The 6000-nt window shown below is 51.4% G+C and overlaps 1 long non-coding RNA gene across 2 annotated transcripts in view; it reads left to right on the forward strand.

The window, feature by feature from the left end:
• The window catches only part of LOC112443832 (uncharacterized), a 25571-nt gene extending 19881 nt beyond the window's left edge, over window positions 1-5690 (forward strand). Inside the window, exons 3-4 of one of the 2 annotated variants that reach the window (XR_009492610.1) lie at window positions 2901-3211; window positions 4351-5690. This is a non-coding gene — a long non-coding RNA (uncharacterized lncRNA). Of the gene's footprint in view, window positions 1-2900; window positions 3212-3380; window positions 4244-4350 lie in introns of those variants that run through there. The other variant, XR_009492611.1, reaches the window with a different exon arrangement.
• The last annotated feature ends 310 nt before the right edge of the window (window positions 5691-6000 follow it).

Consider the following 6000-nt stretch of genomic DNA (forward strand, 5'->3'; position numbering starts at 1 on the left):
GGTGTTGCCATCTGACCTGCGCAGAGCAAATCTTACCAGTCGGAGAGGTGAGGAGCTGTGACTGATGGGATGACGACCGGAGTTGCCCGCTCTTAACTCCGCGTCTGTCCAGAGTTGGGCACTGGCGGGCGCCCTGGAGACTCCGTGGGCTGGTGTGTCTCGGGGACACGGACTCTCGTGGGCAACCGCTGACTCCTCCGCTTGTGGGGACGCACCCGCCGCCGCCCCGCACCCAGTGAGAAGGAAGAGGCTTTGCTCCTTGATCTGGACGCGGGTGCCAGGCCCCGCCTCACGGCGAGTGGAGACCCACACGTCCTCGGTGAAAACAGTCACAGCGGCTGCTCCCCCGTGAGCGCTCGGCCCCATCTGGCCCCGCCCAGCCCTGTCCTGAGGCTCCGCACGCGTCCACTCTTCCCATCCTCACGGGTTCTCCGACGGAAGATATCCACTGGACGCTGTTGGAAACAGAAAAGGTGGGGCGGGAAGTCCAGGGGCTCCAGCTGCTTGAAGGTGCTGAGCTGGACTCCAGACACAGACAGCCCGTCTTCAGGTGCGTCTTTGCAGCTTTGTGCCCAAGTAGCCGTCCAGATGGCTGCTCCCGACACCATCAAGACCCCCTTGTGTACCTGGTGGAGCACCTCCTATTCATGGCCCACCCTGGCCTCACTCTCCGTGTAGCAAGGAGATGGAATACACGCGCACACACACGTGTGCACACACCCGGCGTCTGGGAGGATAAGGAAGCGTGGTTTGTGTGTGCATGTGTGTGTGCCCGCGTGTGTGTGGGGGTCTCTCCATGCACCCACAGTGCACACACCTGTATCCCTGTCACTTTGCAGGTTATTCTACTTTCTGGGATGTCTATGCTGTGGTGGAGCTGAGGGGACCCTCGGGGCTGTGACTCACAAGCCCGGCATCCACTGCTGTTCCCTCCTGGCCTGGCAAGCACCAGCCCTTCCTCTGGGGCCTGGATCCACCAGCCCTTCCTCCAAATCAGCTTCCAGACCCCTGAGGGCGGGTCTGCCCCCCGATCCCAACACACACACAGGCCGGCAGGTCGGCAGAGAATTCACAGCAAAGAGAGAGTCCCAGACGAGCAGGCAGTTGGTCTAATGTGAGAAGTCAGTCCCGGGGGGGGGCCAAGCCCATCGTCCTCCTTCCCCCAGTGCCACGGGCCTCCAGCGTCACCAGCGCGAGGAGTGACAGGCGTGTGGCGGACGTGGCTGTGCTGCCAGGCGCCATCACGCATCGCAGCGCTTTGTCTCCTGGGACATTAGACCCCGGTTTCTTCGTCCTTTGTGCTGAGTTTTGGCCAGAGGGGTGCAGGGTGGATATTGTGTAACTCAGGGGTCAGCGGGGCACACCGGGTCCTCTAGGACTCAATCAGAACTGGCTGAGCCTCCTGCCCACATCCTGTGGGAAGGCTGGACCTCCCCAACATTCCTGTAAGTGCTGGGGGAATGACTTTCCCTCGGTCACTTCAGGTCCAGTTTCCTGTCCCCTGACCTCGAGATGCCCTTCCCAGCTCACCTCGAGGGGTGGCCTATGTCCCACACCTGGCAGCAACCTTTCCCCTGATTCCCCAGCCTCCACCCTCAAGCACTGGGGGCCTGCACTCAGGAGTTGGGGGCCTGGGCTGGGGCATCCACAGCACAGCAGGGGGTTCGGGTGGGAGGCCAGGGCCCTCCCTACCTGCCCTGGGGACGGCTCAGCTGCAGACCTCCCCCTCTCAACTGACTGGACACCATTGTTTGCCAAACCCACATTTCAAGTCCCCCTTGAACTTCCGACCTTCATTTAGCATCAGCTTGTCTCTCAGTGACTTGCACTCCTGCCCCAGCAGACCCTGATTTATCTTCGGTGATCACAACGCCCATTCTCCCAGAGAGGGAAGCCAGCAGAAGGGCCATCTCTGCTTCTCTCCTCGGCAGCCCCCATGTCTGGACAAGAGCCTAGACTGTGTGGCTGTTGTGCATCAGCCACACAGTGTCAGGATGGGCAGAAGGAAGAGAAGGGGCGATCTACCTCTGAACGCACAACTGAGTACAATTGTGCACACTTGTACACACCTGTACACACTTACTGTGTGTGTGTACAGGTGTGTACAAGTATTTACATGAGTTCACAAGTGTTCAAAAGTGCACGATTGTGAACACGTGTGTACATATGTGTACAAGAATGCACATGTGTGTGAAGTGTTCACAAGTCTGTACATATGTGTACAGTTGTGTACCACTGTGCGCAAGTGTGTACCTGTGTGTACATTGTGTACAAGTGTGTACTTGTGTGCACGAGCTTGATATCATGTGTGTACATGTATGCCTGGGCATGCATTTGTGCTTACACATGTGTGCGTGTCTATGCATGTGTGTGCATATGTATACGCATGTGCCTGAACGTCTGAGACCTGGCTGGAAATCAAAGCTAATAAGCCTCGGCTCCTGCCCACGGGCCTCACAGAAAGGGTATGATTCTGAAACCCATTTGCATCTCTGGCTGGCGAGGCTGTCTTTCCATTGGCACTGGGAGTGAAGGGAGAAATGGCCAAGGAGCTCCTAGCCAAGCAGACTGCAGTCAGCATGCTCCACCCAGATGCCCACCGGGCCATTTCAGTTGACACCTGAAGTGTCCGGGGCTCAGTGGGAAGCAGGTGGACGAGTCAGGGCTGGGGGCCACGCAGGAGCTGGGCTGGATTCACACAGCCTCGAGCTGCAGCCCTGGAGGCAAAGCCAGCGCACTGTCTCGGGACTGGGCCCTTCCCCGGGGCCCCTGTCGCACCCGGACGGTGCACGTCCTTCGTGCCCTGCAGTCCAGGGGGAGGTGCGGGAGCCTTACAGACCTGCAGGCTGCACTGGCCCTCGCGCCCAGGGCCCCCACTCTCTTTTGCCCTCACCCCACAGGCAGAGGCTTCCTGCCAAACCCAGGACACCTCGATCTTAAAAAAGGGCTGAATCTCAGCTGCTGCTTCCTCCTCCCGCCTCGCTGGGTCGTGTCCATTCAGAGGAGATGCCCCTCCAGTCTCCACTGAGCTGTGAGGATCCCAAGTCACCACCTGGGAGGGTCTGACCTCCAGGACACCGGCCGGGCTGAGCTCTGCTTCCTCTGCCTGGCAGTGGGGTTCACTGTGAGGAATTTTCTGGTTACTTTGTGGATACAGTCATTTGGCTCCAGACAAAACCGAGCATCCATCTGCATCTGATTTCAGTCAATCGTGAGCTTGTTGTCTTTTTTCTGAATGGTTAGGGTTGGCTGTGGGTGGGTGGGGGGATAGCTATTATGGGGGGTGTTTCACGAGAAAGATTCTGGGGGCATAAAGAGAGAAAACAGAAAACTTCATGACTAATTGGAAATTAGAAAGCGCCATCACACTCTTCACACAGCGTGCTTGAGGGGTCAGTGACTCGCGAGCCGTGGGTGGATCGGCTGAAAATGTCACCCTGTGGACACGCGTTCATTCACACAGCCCTCGAGGTGGGAGTCGTTCCATCCTGACTGTAAGAAAATATTTGGAGAAGCACATACTGGTATTTGCCCTGCATCTTAGAGATCACTGCCATGTCATGATGGAAAAATCATAGCCCCTGAACCGGCCATGTACTAAGCAAAAATAAAATCCCCATAAATTCCCCACACAGAAATCACACAGGTAAGGTTTTTCTCTAATGAAAGATAAAAATCATTTTTTCATGATTTTTTTAATGTTTAAAAGGTAAAAATCATCATTACTAGAGAGAAAATACAAAATGAGCACATCAGAGATTTTACTTTCATCATCAACCAATGAGGAGACCAGTACGATGTTAATTACCATGAGTTCAAAAAACAATTACACACATACACACACATACAGAAGTGATTAGAAATGTTGAAATGAATTTACAGATAAATCAAAACTGGTCAATATCCACAAAGCAATAGTTATCTGAATCTCCAATAATTCAGACATAATATATTTATATTTCTATGGTCAAGAGTCATTCGCACTATCACAAAACTTCTTCAGTTTCCAGGTTGTAAAATAGCTCCAGTCAGAGATGACATGGAACAGTATGTTCCTGTTACAACGGGTACCTAATAGTCTGCCCATTTCAAACTTTCCCCAAATTTTCGTGTGAGTGTATGTGTGTAATTTTTCATTGAATTTGTGGGCTACTTATTGTTAGAATAAGAAATGAGTTGGCAATAATTATTTTTACTAATTTTTTTATAAAGAAGTCCTATTCATATAAATAAGTAATAAGTAAAAGATTTGTCAAGGTGATGTCACTCAATTCTTTTAACTTGTTCTGAGTTATATGCCAAAAATCATGAAATGATCAATCACCAAAATTATTTTTAATGATCCACCAGCTGATAATTAGGTTTTCCTGTAACTGTATTGAAAGTGAAGAATTTGAGACAGCCTGACTTGCTGCCAGCACTGCAGTCCTTCGCTCTCTCAGCGCATATCGTGACCTGCTCCCTGCTTGCCTCCGAGGCCCTTACAGACTAGACCAGCGCCCCAGGACAGCTGAGTGCCAGCGCGCCCTTTGTGGAGTGGGGAGGGTTCGGGGGGATGCAGATGACAAGCCAGCACCACTCCTGCCCCTCATGGAGCTCTGGATATGTTTGACACAGAGCAGACCCTTTTAAAATTAACAACAACAAAATCCCGAATGACTAGATAGATGTCTAAGGCAGATTCACCATAAAACCAACAGAGCTCAAGCTTCAGGACCCTTCATTACTTGGGCTCCTTCCGGGGGCCAGGTGAATCCCTCAGGAAATGGTCCACACGCACGTAAGTTTCTTGAGCGACGCTTCACAATGTGCTCATGTGACCATGTGCAATAAAAGTTGCAAACATAAGATCATTTAACGAAGATGAACTAGCGTCTTCTTCCTTTGGAGGGTGAGCTGGAGTGGCTGTAGGGCATGCGGGCTCCAGGGAAGGGATGAGTGGGGCTGGGGAAACAAGGGGATAAATGGGTGGTTTCTAGCCCTCTCCTCTCCGACTTACTGCTGAACACCCTTGATGGCGCGTGGCTTCTGTGAGTGTCTCCACCACACACTGCGTCTACTGGCCCAGCCCCAGGACTGCAGGATGCAGGTCCAGAGATAAGCGTCAGTCCAAGGGTACCCGCTGTGGGTGGTCAGGAGAAGTAAGTCTCACATGCACAGGCTCAGAAGCTCGTCTGCAGGAGGCTCCTCCAGCCGTCGCTGTGTAAAACTGTACACGAGGATCATCAATATTGGTCAAAAGCTCGTTCTGCTTTCCTCTTTCTTTCTGGATGGGGTTGGAATATCTGATAAAAAAGAAAGTTTGGTTTTTTTTTTTACTGGATTTAGAAAGACGAAACATTTTAATAAAGCAAATGAGGAATCATAGAGACTTGATTTGGACGTATGTAAATGTACATCTTTTGAATGCATATGAATGTATCTCTGTGAATGTGTTTGGGTGTGTATCTTCTTTTGGCAAGCCTAAATTTGTTAAAGAATGAAGAGATAATTAATATTAAATTCAATAGAGTACAAACAAAAATGAAAAGTTGTGCAATGGAATCCATAAGAAATATTCTGATATAGAGTACTAAATTTTGACCAAAAGAATGTTCAGATTGCTTCAAAGCCAGTAATTCATCAACAGGAAGAGATAAATTCTGACTAGAAATTATGAGTAGGATTGAATTATAGGAAAATCTAATCAGTGAGGATGCCAGAACTGTCTGAACACTTTGGGGAAAAGATTTCAAGCAAGTTAATCAACCCTGCAAGTGACTGTGTGCCTGTGAGAAATGGCTCCCACGTGATGGGAAAATGAGGCGCCCAGGTAGAAGGAAGACCCCAGACAGGGCCAGAGGGGCCCAGAGGCGGGTCCCAGCACACCGTCACTTCTGTCTGGCCTTCATTTACCAGGGTAACGTTTCCCCGTTAGGACAAGCTTTCCAGAACAGCCCATCCTCACGGTCCTGCTGGCATGGGAAGGAGCTGGGAGGCTTTTTCTCCCCTGGAGACGAC

This window comes from Bos taurus, chromosome 23 (genome assembly GCF_002263795.3).
Source record: "Bos taurus isolate L1 Dominette 01449 registration number 42190680 breed Hereford chromosome 23, ARS-UCD2.0, whole genome shotgun sequence".
In the NCBI taxonomy this organism is placed as follows: Eukaryota; Metazoa; Chordata; class Mammalia; order Artiodactyla; family Bovidae; genus Bos; species Bos taurus.